Source organism: Rhinopithecus roxellana, chromosome 2 (genome assembly GCF_007565055.1).
Source record: "Rhinopithecus roxellana isolate Shanxi Qingling chromosome 2, ASM756505v1, whole genome shotgun sequence".
NCBI lineage: Eukaryota > Metazoa > Chordata > Mammalia > Primates > Cercopithecidae > Rhinopithecus > Rhinopithecus roxellana.
Window position 1 is genome coordinate 34,533,868 of NC_044550.1, and position 13,447 is coordinate 34,547,314.

At 40.1% G+C, this 13,447-nt stretch overlaps 2 long non-coding RNA genes across 2 annotated transcripts in view; one reads left to right on the top strand and one right to left on the bottom strand.

Annotated features, from left to right (window-relative positions):
• Window positions 1-13,447, top strand: part of LOC115892345 — a 16,344-nt gene continuing 2,897 nt past the window's right edge. Inside the window, exons 1-2 of the long non-coding RNA XR_004052234.1 lie at window positions 1-80; window positions 12,277-12,321. This is a non-coding gene — a long non-coding RNA (uncharacterized LOC115892345). The remainder of the gene's footprint in view (window positions 81-12,276; window positions 12,322-13,447) is intronic.
• LOC104679088 overlaps window positions 8,831-13,447 on the bottom strand; it is a 22,028-nt gene continuing 17,411 nt past the window's right edge. Inside the window, exon 2 of the long non-coding RNA XR_004052235.1 lies at window positions 8,831-12,553. This is a non-coding gene — a long non-coding RNA (uncharacterized LOC104679088). The remainder of the gene's footprint in view (window positions 12,554-13,447) is intronic.

Below are 13,447 nucleotides of genomic sequence, written 5' to 3' on the forward strand. Positions count from 1 at the left end.
GTGTTTAAGGAAGACCAAGGGGACCAGCTTGGCTGGGGGAGTGAAGGAGGAGGGAGGAAGCCAGAGATGGGATCAGACAGGTAACAGAACAAAGCATCTGGCTGTGTAGGTCAAGGTAGGGGCTCTGGATTTGACTCTGAATGAGATGAGAAGCCTAGTGGAAGTTTTGTGCAGAACAGTGACTTACTCTGACCTGTATTCTTAGAGGATTGCTGTGGTTTCTGTGTTGGGAATAGAACATGGCAGGGCCAGGGAGGAAGCAGCAAGACCAGTCAGAAAGCTATAGCAGTAATCTGGTGAGAGATGATAATTGCCTTTCCTGGTGGATTGGCTGTGGAATATGGGAACAAGAGAGGTATCAGGGATGACCCCATGGCTTCAGCTCCGAGCAGGAAGGAGGGTGAAACGTTTTCTGACAGAGAAGTCTACTCAGGGGAGGAAATGACAAGTTTAGTATTTACATGTTAAGTGTGAGATGCGTACTGCACATTCCATTGGTTGCTCAGTAGACAGTTGGCAGTACAAGTGTGAAGTGGAGGGAGGCATACACATTAAAGATACATAAATATGGTTGTTCTTAGTTCTACTACTTAAGCTAAGATTGACTTCTGTGATGCAAACAGTAACAACAAAATACAATGGTTTATTACAATAGAAGTTTATTTCTCATAATTCCATAGTCTAGGAAAATTCCAGATCATTGGCAAATTGTGACAAGACCTATTTCTGTGGGGAGTTGAGAATAAAAACCTGATTGAAGTAGTTCAACAAGTAATGAGAAAAGGGGAATTGGAAGTGTAGACTGTGTATAGACAATTCATTTAAGGAGTTTTATTATAAAGGGGAGCCAAGAACTGGGGTGGTAGCTTGAAGGAGATGTAGGCTTGGGACATTTTGTTATTGTTTTTATTTTTTTATTATTATTATTTTTTATCTGTGTCTGGAAACAAGTTCAGATGTTTTTAATTTTTTTTTTAATTATACTTTAAGTTCTAGGGTACATGTGCACAACGTGCAGGTTTGTTACATATGTATACTTGTGCCATGTTGGTGTGCTGCACCCATTAACTCTTCATTTACATTAGGTATATCTCCTAATGCTATCCCTCCCTCCTCCCCCCTCCCCACAGTAGGCCCTGATGTGTGATGTTCCACTTCCTGTGTCCAAGTGTTCTCATTGTTCAGTTCCCATCTATGAGTAAGAACCTGTGGTGTTTGGTTTTCTGTTCTTGCGATAGTTTGCTGAGAATGATGGTTTCCAGCTGCATCCATGTCCCGAACTCATCCTTTTTTATGGCTGCATAGTATTCCATGGTGTATATGTGCCACATTTTCTTAATCCAGTCTGTCACAGATGGACATTTGGGTTGATTCCCAGTCTTTGCTATTGTGAATAGTGCCGCAATAAACATACATGTGCTTGTGTCTTTATAGCAGCATGACTTATAATCCTTTGGGTATATACCCAGTAATGGGATGGTCGGGTCAAATGGTATTTCTAGTTCTAGATCCTTGAGGAATTGCCACACTGTTTTCCACAATGATTGAACTACTTTACAGTCTCACCAACAGCGTAAAAGTGTTCCTATTTCTCCACATCCTCTCCAACACCTGTTGTTTCCTGACTTTTTATTGATTACCATTCTAACTGGTGTGAGATGGTATCTCATTGTGGTTTTGATTTGCATTTCTCTGATGGCGAGTGATGATGAGCATTTTTTCATGTTTCTGTTGGCTGTATGAAAGTCTTCTTTCGAGAAGTATCTGTTCATATCCTTTGCCCACTTTTTGATGGGGTTGTTTTTTTCTTGCGAATTTGTTTGAGTTCTTTGTAGTTTCTGGATATTAGCCCTTTGTCAGATGAGTAGATTGCAAAAATTTTCTCCCATTCTGTAGGTTGCCTGTTCACTCTGATGGTAGTTTCTTTTGCTGTGCGGAAGCTCTTTAGTTGAATTAGATCCCATTTGTCAATTTTGGCTTTTGTTGCCGTTGCTTTTGGTGTTTTAGACATGAAGTCCTTGCCCATGCCTATGTCCTGAATGGTATTACCTAGGTTTTCTTCTAGAGTTTTATGGTTTTAGGTCTAACATTTAAGTCTCTAATCCATCTTGAATTAATTTTCATATAAGGAGTAAGGAAAGGATCCAGTTTCAGCTTTCTACTTATGGCTAGCCAATTTTCCCAGCACCATTTATTAAATAGGGAATCCTTTCCCCATTTCTTGTTTTTGTCAGGTTTGTCAGGAAACAACTTCAGATGTTTTTAATTTTTAAGGCTTTTTATTATTTATTTATTTATTTTTTTTTTTGGTGAGGCTCTGTAGCTCAGTCTAGAGTATAGTGGTGTGATCTCAGCTCACTGCAAGTCCTGCCTCCCAGGCTCAAGCCATCCTCCCACCTTAGCCTTCTGAGTAGCTGGGACTGTAGGTATGAGCCACCATACTTGGCTATTTTTTTTTTTTATTGAGACAGAGTCACACTTTATTGCCTAGGCTGGTCTTGAACTCGTGAGCTCAAGAGATCTGTCCAACTCAGTCTCCCAAAGTGCTGGGATTACAGGCGTGAGCCAACATACCAGGCCTCTTAAAGCGTTTTTTAATAGGAAAAAGTTATAGCGTGTTTACATGCTAATGGAAATGGTTCAGTAGAAGGAAAAATATTGATGATGCAGGAAAGAGGGAGGAGAATTTCAAGAGCCCGGTACTTGAGTAAGTAGAGAAAATGCCAACCAGAACGAAGTCTTAGCTTTAGATAGGAGCAAGGATGATTCATCAATAAAAACAACAAGCGGCCAGGTGTGGTGGCTCACGCCTGTAATCCCAACACTTTGGGAGGCAGAGGTGTGTGGATCACTTGAGGTAAGGAGTTCAAGACCAGTCTGACCAACATGATGAAACCCTGTCTCTACTAAAAATACAAAAATTAGCTAGGTGTGTTGGCAGGTGCCTGTATTCCCAGCTACTCAGGAGGCTGAGGCAGGAGAATCACTTGAACCTGGGAGGCGGAGGTTGCAGTGAGCCAAGATCGCTCCATTGCACTGCAGCCTGGGCAACAAGAGCAAAACTCCATCTCAAACAAACAAACAAACAAATGAACAAACAAACAAACAAGCTAGCCTGAGCGTATGGACACAGAGGCAGGTAGGGAGATGAACAGGTCTGGTTTGTCTAGGACTGAGAGGTTTCCAGAATCATGGGACTTTCAGTGCCAAAACTAGGACAGCCCTTCATGAACTAGAATGGTGGTCACCCTGGAGGTAAGAGAATTCACAGGGGGAGTTTATAAAAGTTATCTCTGGTTTGCTTTGAGCATTGCCAAATGAGAAAGGGCAAGCCTTCCTCAGTGGATTCAACTCATTAATAAAATGAGATTATAACCCATCTATGTAGCCTAAAACCCAGTGTTATGCTGTGTGAGGAATATTACAATGAATAAGTTGTAGCTCCTGTTCTGGAGGAGTTTAAGCTAGTGTATGAGAAAAAAAGAACATGACTACATGTGAGGCAAGCCAACGTGAGATGTCTGTAATGAGTTTATTCACTGTAAGTTCTCTGAGTCCTGTTCCATATTCTTCAGGAAGCTATTATATGCTAGAGTAGATAGTACTCAATAATAATAGGAAACATTTCCTGAGATTTTACTGATTTCCAGCAGCTGTACATCCATTATCTCTTTTCATCTCCATAACAGCTTATTACATAGGTCCAGCTATTATCACCTTCATTTTACAACTGAGGAAACAAATCCATAGTGATTAAGCAATTTGCTCCAGGTCACACAGCAAGTGATGGAAGAAGGTCTTGAACCCTGCTTGAACTCTGCAGCCCAAGCTTTTGAACACAGCATTGCACTGCTTTCTAGAAATTATTATAATGCATGGAAATAAACTATGAGTAGCACAGACAAATGTCCTCAAAATTTAGAATAAGGCAAGGTAATTTTTGTTTGAGAAGAAGTCGTCACTCATGGAACTTGAAGGAGGTTAGTATTTCATTAGGCAGAGGTGAGGGGAGGACAGGCCAGGCAAAGGAACCTCAATAAGCACAAAAGTTCTTTTTTACCACCTCCTATTCTCATGGAGTCCCCAGCTCTGTGATCTGCTTGGTTTTCCTTCCTCTGCCTCCGAGAAGGAAGTCTGAATTTTCAGAAGGTGGAATCACAGCATAGAATGATGACTTTGACTTTCTTACATGCCTAGCTTACCTTTAGAGTTCTAGAATAGAGAACTCTGTTTGTCTTCAGGAGAATTAATACATGAGTGAATGAATGGATGAATGAGTTCATTGCTTAAATATATTTTTTTAAAGTGTGACTCATACAGAAAAGTATGCGGAGAGTAAGTATTTTTATTAAGTGAACATCTGTATAACTGGCATTCAGATTACAAAACAGAGCATTACCAATACCTTGGGAGCCCTTGTTATGCCGCTTTCTAATCATTACCCCCCATTCTCTGCCAGGGATAATGACTCTCCTGACTCCTAAAATAAAACATTCACTTTCCCTGGTTTTAAACTGTGTACAAATAGAATTCTACATTTTGTTGTTTTTTGTATTTGACTTTTTTTACTCATTACAACGTTTGTGAGATTCATCCATATTACTGGATATAGCAGTAGGTATTTCATTCTCACCACTGAATGGTATTTCACAGCATGAATAGTCCAGAAAATCCCACTGTTTATTAAAGAATTCTACTCTCGATTTGTGTTGGAATAATGTCTAGTTTTTGGCTAACAATAGTTCTATCACGAACATTCTGAACTTGCCTTTTGGAAACATACTCATATCTTTTGAGCATAAACCTACATGTACGTTTAGACAGATGACAGATTTTTTCTAGTGCTTTCATATTCTAGCACCTTGCTGGGCTTCCAGTACTATCCATCGTGTACAGGAAAGGTTATAGGGTTAAAGTGGCCACTTATCAGTGCTCTTGGGTTTGCTGTAGAGCTTCTTAGCAGATTACAAAATGCACCAGGTAACTAGGCCTCCAGGATGTATTACTGAGATGAAAATCAAGTATTGCAAATTGGCTGTTTACCAAAGACCAAATAAAAGCCAATTTTGCCTTCTTCCTGAGTAGCTCTGAACCAAAGCTATGAACATGGCCAATTTTTTTTTTTTTTTTTTTTTTTTTTTTTTCTTGAGCTGGAATCTCACTCTTGTCCCCCAGGCTGGGGTGCAATGGCATGATCTCAGCTCACTGCAACTTTCACCTCCCTGCTTCAAGCGATTTTCCTGCCTCAGCCTCCCGAGTAGCTACATGTGCCCACCACCATGCCTGGCTAATTTCTGTATTTTTTTTAGTACAGACGCGTTTTCACCATGTTGGTCAGGCCAGTCTCGAACTCCTGACCTCAGCTGATCCACCTGCCTCGGCCTCCCAAAGTGCTGAGATTACAGGCGTGAGCCACTGCACCTGGAGCATGGCCAATTCTTATTCTTTCCATGTAACTCCAATTGCAAAGTCCTTATAGCTAACTGGTCCTGGCCAAGGGTGTTGTAGCTGCCACTATATCTACTACATGCAACAGGTGAGAGACATTCAATATTTACCTATTGGTTGACTGGTTTGATTCTTGATGGTATACTGAATCACATCCTCGCACCTTTTCATAGGAAAAATTTTCTATACTCTTCAATATGATAGCCACCGGCCTTGTAAAACTATTGAGCATTTGAAATATGACTAGTGAGACTGAGGAACTAATTTTTTAATATTAAATTTTAATATTTTTAAATTTTAAAAATGATATTTGATGCAGTTATAGAAAGTTTTAAGTGTGCTTGGACTAACTTGGCTGTGTGAATCTACTTTTTCAGCTGTAAATCGTATGAAATCTAAATTCACATCAAGTTTTTTTTTTGAGATGGACTCTCGCTCGGTTGCCCAGGCTGGAGTGCAGTGGTATGATCTCTGCTCACTGCTACCACTGCCTCCATGGTGCAAGTAATTTTCCTGCCTCAGCCTCCCAAGTAGCTGGAATTACAGGAATGTGCCACCATGCTTGGCTAATTTTTGTATTTTTAATATAGATGAGGTTTCATGTTGGCCAGGCTGGTCTCCAACTCCTGATCTCAAGTAATCTGCCTACCTCCCAAAGTGCTGTGAGCCACCACACCTGGCAATATTTTTGATAAATATTTCACAACCAAATTGAGACATGCTACAAGTATAAAGGACACAAAAATAATTGTATAAAAAAATTTTACATTTTAAAACATTGATTGATTATATGTTGAAATAATAATATTTTGGATATGTTGGGTAAAATAAAATATATTATTGAATTTAATTTATCTTATTTATTTCCCTTTTAATTGATAGCACTAGTAAATTTTAAATTACACAAGTAGCTTGCATTACATTGATTTTAGGCAGTGTTTTTCTAGCGATCCCCAAATATTATGTTTCACTACAATTCCTAATAGAATCTTCTGCCTCAGGAATCTAGGTAATAATGTCTATTTATATAAATAAAGAATATGTTCCTGAATATATAACTGATGGTCAGGAAAGGGAGGTACATTTGGTAGAGAAGAGTGGGCATGAACTGTGGAGTCAACCTGTCTGGGTTTGTATCAAAGCTCTGTCCCTTAAATAGTTACCTTTAATGAAGTACTTGACCTCTCTGAATGTCAGATTTTCTCCTATGTAAATTGGGGATATGAATGCTGTAGAGCACGGGTAGCGCTCTGCCCTGATTCCCTGGGCCTCCTTTATCGTTTCTGTGCAGGAAGCTCCTCTGTCATTTGCTCGCCCAGCCCATATCTGTGGCCATCTTTGGGGAACTGCCCTTGGGCTGCTGGAGCTGCTTGGGGTCATAGCCAGTGAGTGACTGGTGCAGAAGTTTGAAAGCCTAATTCCCTAACCTCAAACAAGGACAAACTTCTACGTGTAATTTACACATTACCTTAGAATCCACCAGCCCAGGCAGAGACTTTACCTGGAAAAGGGACTTTTCCCCAACTTACACTTGTCTTTCCTGTGTCTAAGGTTCAGCTTCTGAAGAATCCAACTTGAGGCAGCCACCTACTGCCTATGTTTTTTGTTTTTTAGGGATTAAATGAGAAATGCCTGGCACAGAGACTTTTTTTTCCTTCCTTCCTTCCTTCCTTCCTTCCTTCCTTCCTTCCTTCCTTCCTTCCTTCCTTCCTTCCTTCCTTCCTTCCTTCCTTCCTTTCTTCCTTTCTTCCTTTCTTTCTTCTTTCTTTTTTTGAGTGGATATTGCTCCATCACCCAGGCTTGAGTGCAGTGGTGTGATCTTGGCTCACTGCAGCCTCAACCTCCTGGGCTCAAGCAATCCTCCCACCTCAGCCTCCTTAGTAGCTGGGACCACAGACGTGCGCCACCAGGCTCTGCTAATTTTTTTGTAGAGATAGGGGTCTTTCTATGTTGCCCAAGATGGTCTCAGACTCCTGGGTTCAAGTGATTCTCCCACCTAAGCCTCCCAATGTGTTGAGATTACAGGCGTGAACCACTGTGCCCAGCCACAGAGGCCATTCTTAACCCTCTTCAGGTGCTTATACCATCCAATACACTCCAGTTATTTTACTACCACACCGGGAAGATGTGACTTGTCAGATATTTTTTACAATCCTGGAATGTTTTTGTGTTGAGACATCCATAGTCTCTTTCTCAGTTCCTTACCCCTGGCTATTTCTTCATTAGCTCAGATGTAACAAACATGTAAGAACTCAGAGGTTCGGCCGGGCGCGGTGGCTCAAGCCTGTAATCCCAGCACTTTGGGAGGCCGAGACGGGCGGATCACGAGGTCAGGAGATCAAGACCATCCTGGCTAACACCGTGAAACCCCGTCTCTACTAAAAAACACAAAAAACTAGCCGGGCGAGGTGGCGGGCGCCTGTAGTCCCAGCTACTCGGGAGGCTGAGGCAGGAGAATGGCGTAAACCCGGGAGGCGGAGCTTGCAGTGAGCTGAGATCTGGCCACTGCACTCCAGCCTGGGTGACAGAGCAAGACTCCGTCTCAAAAAAAAAAAAAAAAAAAAAAAAAAAGAACTCAGAGGTTCTTGAGACCTTAGAGAACATTGAATCTACTTATGAACAACCAATGTTGCATACGTTTCTGCGATTTCTGAGTACAATGTTAAACAGATGCTGTGGGTAATTAAATCACTCTCAAGGTATAAATGAGACTACTTAAAAGGAACATTAACTATTTCAGAACCAAAATAGGAGATTCCTTCAGTTAAAAAATAACTTACTCAAATAAAATGTATTATACATGTAATATGCTTTCTCACTATACAAATACATATAAATGTTGCAACTATAGCATTTTATATGTGAAAGACAACCTGCTTGTATTTTTGGTTCATTTTTTGACAAGTTTTTATAAATAGAATACTTATCATTTATGACATTTATTGCATGCCAGACGTGATTGTAAGACATTCACAGACACTATCTCATTTAGTTTACTCAAAAACTCAGTTCAGATATGATCGCTTCAGAGAGTCCCTTCCTGGCCTTTCTGAATTAATCACCTTCAGTTGCTCTGCCATGACCTTTATCGCTACCTGTAATTTTTGTTTGTTTGGCTTATGTGTTTACTGTGACCCTCCCCACCAACTCTTTCCACACCCCAATTAGACTGTGTGCTTCAGATAGCAAGTACTATTCTGCCTTGCATACTTCTGTATCCACAGTTGCTAGACTAGTGGCACATGCTAAGCATTCCATACATATTTATTGAATGACAGAATGAATTAAAAACTTAATGTAGATGAGAACCCTGAAGCCCAGAGAGGCTAAAAAGTTAAGATCCCAGAACTGGTATGGTAAATGGCAAAACTCATATGTAAACTTTTGTCTTTTATCCAATAGGCGATATTGTCCTTTATTTTATGTGTGCTATAGAAGGTTGACATATCTTGCCTGTAAGGAAATCACTCCCTAGTAAGGGAAGGAAGTCATTCCCTTCCAGTCAACAAGTACTTATTAACCCTTGCTAGGTGTTTTACTAAGCACTAGGAACACAGACGTAAACAATACAAACACAGCCGAGGCTGGCGTGGAGCTTTTTGTCTAGACTCATGAGTAAAGAAGATGGACATTATAGGTAATAACAAGTGAGATAAGTATTTTGAAAAGGAATGTAGAAAGATAGAAAAGAATAGCAAGGTAATCTAACCAAGTGAAAGGGGTCAGGGAAGCCTTCGCTGTGGAAGGGAATGGAGCTTGTCCAAAAAAACTGAGAGAAATAAAATGTGAAGGTCATGTAGAGGTGAGAACAAAAATGGCAGGTGGTAAATAGAGAACAGCCTTGAAGATGATATCTGCAAATAATAATCACACATGATGAAGAGTTATGTGTCCTAACAGAGGTGGATTACAGTGCTACTGGAGTTAGGAGAATGGTAAGATTCTCATTATAGGGGAAGCTTGATGAAGTTATTATAATGACATTTATAATGACTTTGAGGGCTGAAAGAATATAGATACATTGAAATGGGAAGGAATCTCCAAATAGTTTCTTGCATCTTTGTTAATTTCACTTTTTGAGTAGGTAATACACTCCCATGTTTTTATATATGTATAATGCCTAAAACTGTACAATATCGCATTTCCACTACTGTTTCTCACCCATCCAATCCCCAAGCCCCACACTACCATAGGTAATCTCTTTTGTTAGTTTTTTTGTATCCTTTCAGAATTACTTTATGTAAATACAAACAATTATAAATATAAATGCAAATCCCTAAACATTTTACCATACTATATAGCATACTGTATACACCATTCTATACTTAACAACATGTCTTGGAAGTCTTCCCATATCAGCACATAAATTACTTTCTCATTTTTTTTTTACAGCTGCTCAGTGTTCATATGGATGTATCATAATTAATTTAATCTTTTATTGATGAGCTCTTGGAGTGTTTTCAACTTTTGTCTATCAAATAGTTTTATAGATATGGCAGCTTACAACTGTACAAATATATATATAATTTTAAAAGCTATAGCCAAATTGTCCTCAATGGAGGTTATATGAAAATACCTCCAAATGGTTAGATTTAACTGCATAACTAACGATGAAGCTAGAGAAGCAAATAAAGTAAATTTTTGAAAAAGACACCACTCATGTACTTGATCCTTTCCAATAAAACACTAGGTACAACTAAAAGTTAGAAATGGAAAATTGTATTGTATGTTGACTCAGGTATGGATCCAAATTTTGTGAGGCTTGAAGCTTATGCAATTGGAGGAGCATTCTTTAAGGAAAAATAATAAGAAATTACAAAATGTAAAATCAGCAGACAGAACTTTGGAAGGGGCTCATGTGAGAGACGGACCCAAAGTGTAATCTTCATTTGTTTTGTGGCAAATCTGCTGTGTGTAAGACCTACATACACACACATGAAGGAGAACAAATTACTCATCCTTTTCACCTGGGAGAAACCATGTTCAAAACATGTGGACCACTGCCTTCAACTACGTGTCACTGAGAATAACTCCACAGGCCTTAGTGCTTTCAGCTCCATGATGTACGTAATATTCCCTGTAGTTGCCTTCTGTCTCTCTAAGTGAATTCATTCAACTATGTGACACCTTTCATCTTAGAAATCCCAAAGACCTTACAGGTACTTTTTTTTTTCCTTTTTTCTTTTTGAGACAGGGTCTCACTCTGTCACTAGGCTGGTGTGCCGTGGCAGTCTCAACCTCCCAAGCTCAAGCAATCCTCCCACCTTAGTTTCCCAAGTAGTGAGAACTACAGACATGTGCCACCATGCCCAGCTAATCTTTTTATTTATTTATTTAATTTTTTTTGTAGCGATAAGGTTCCAGGACTATGCTTCCAGGACTGGTTTTGAGCACCTGGGCTCAAGTGATCCTCCCACCTCGGCCTCCCAAAGTGCTGGTATTACAGCTGTGAGCCACCAATACTAACCATATGACCTTATAACCAATATTAACAATATGATCATGCTATAGAGAAAACTGTAGCATTATAAAGATAATTCCCTGGGAAGAGTTCAAAGGGTCCCCATCAATCTAATCTAACTTCGTAATATGCATCAAAGTTGCAGCTGGCAAGTGGTGACCATTGGGAAATGACTTCTTATATAAAGTCTGAAAAAGATAAGCTGATGAATTGCATGTAATGGTCTGAACTTAATTATCTATCTCTGTAATAGGCAGCGGCTTGTTTGTCTGTTCCCACGTTCTATGGGTTCCGTAGGCCGGCACCTTCATGGTCCCTCTGAAAAGAGAAGACAGTCAACTGATGAGGAGACAAGACATTTCTTGGAAAAGCAGTACAAGAGAAAACAGGAGCGGAGTAAGGAAAAGAAAAGAGGAAGAGGGTACAGAACCAGGGTTAAGAGACAACAGAATCAACTGGTGTAATGCTAATTAAAAACAAAGAGAGAGCTAACAGAGCGATGGGAGGAAGACTTGGAAGGACGGCTGTTGTCCCACCACCAGCAGCCCACAAACCCGTCCTTCTAACCAGGGCACTTTGTTTCACAACAAAGATAAACTTACAGGAAAAAAGAAAAACAAAAGTGAAAATCAAGTCTAAAAGAATATACAGCATGGAATAAAAATTAAGAAATATGGAGTGCCTGCCAAACAAGATTAGGGTTTTAGTGGAACTGACTTCATTTAACAGAGAAAGACTCACTTCTGATACTTAAAACATAGACATTATCCAATCAAATGAGACTTGGAAGGAGTCCCTATCCAGCCACCTGCTTTGCAAATTGTAAAGGTCCTATGATGAACTTTAAGTCACCTTGACCTTTAGCCAAATGTGCCTCATAAGCTGAGTTTCATGTTCATTGCCGGTGTCCAAATGTCCACAGCTGAATTCTCAGGTTTGTGGTGAACAGATTTGGTAACTTCTTGTTAGGAAGCATCTGTTGCTGCTCTTGCTTCTTTACTTTACTTAAAGATGACTCATTAGGTAAGGAGAAGAAAGTCACTGAGGCCTGTGTATAAGGTAATCAATTTACCATCACAAACTGATATGCTGGAAATATCACCTTTCATCTTTTCTGATTTTGTTGTTTCAAAAATGCATTTTCTTTTTCAATTTGTTTTCTTTAAAAATTTATTCTACTCCCATGGTGTCTCACTGCGTGATGGAAATTGAATCTGTTTCCTTATTGAGGTTTGTTCTCCCTCTGATCACATAGGAATCAAGGATACTTAAGCAGTGCCCAGAAAACTGGGTGTAGAAGTCACTATTGTTTTGGCTAACCCAGCAGACGTTCTCAAATACCTTCTACTTTGCCACTTTCCTTGCAGCTAGGAGTGGACAAGTGGTCAAGTGATGGTGCCAGCCAATGAGAGGTAAGCAGGTTTCGGGGCTGTCTGGAAAGGCTTTGCTTTTCCTGACAAAATGAATGCAGTATTCCAGTGCTCCCTCTTCCTCTCTTCCTCCTGACGTTAACATGGACACGAAGTCTGAAATTGCAGCAGTCATCTTATAATCGTGAAGAACAGGTCGGGAGAATTGCAGACTTGGTGGTCCCAACATCACCGAGCCACTGACCCATTCCCAGAGTCACTTTCCTCCAGAATTCTGTTGTGAGAGAAAAAGAAACATCCCCTTTGTTTAAGCCACTGTATGTTGGTTTTACAATTTTTTTTATTATTTGCAGTTAAAAACATTTCTACCTGATTTAAAGAGTAAACAACTCTATTCTCCAGTCCATGGAGGTTGTTGCAGATATACTTATTGTTGAATGGTTCCTAGAGATCCAGTTGCAAACTGACCTTGGGCCTCTCACTGGAAATGAAAGTGACCAGGGTTGGGATCCTGGCACTTAGGGCTCCAAAGTCATGCAGCCATTCTCTCAGAGACCTTGCCTAGAGACCAGAAGTGGGTCCCTGCTTCTCTAAAACTCTATAGACTGCCCAGACTGGAGAAATTAACCCTTTTCCCATCTTGCCACTTTCAAAGGCACTCTCCTTCATTCAGATCATTTATTGCCATCTCTTCTATGAGGTGAGGTTTTTACAAATCAAATGGAGTGCCTTTCTTCAGGAAGCTCCTACTTTCTGCTCAGCTACAAATTACCTCTGAGACAAGGAGACAAAAACTGACTTATCTCCCCAAAATTGAGGAGGTTAAAACTATAGAGAGAACCAACACAAATTCATGTTTTAATGAATTACCTTGCCACGCCTACCAGTCTAGAAAAGTAACATCTGTGGCAGGAAGCACTGTGTGTTTCCTAATGATAATCAATTAACTAGGACAACTTTTGATCCCTATACGTGGATAAAATCATTTGGCATGATTCTACATCTACACAGAAGGCTTTCCAATGCATGGAGCATGGGTGATATACAGATGCTGCTGCTGCTTCTTTTTCTTAAGAAAAAAGGTCTTGCTCTATCACCCAGGCTGGAGTGCAGTGGCACAATCTTAGCTCACGGTAGCCTCAAACTCCTGGGCTCAAGCGATTCTTTC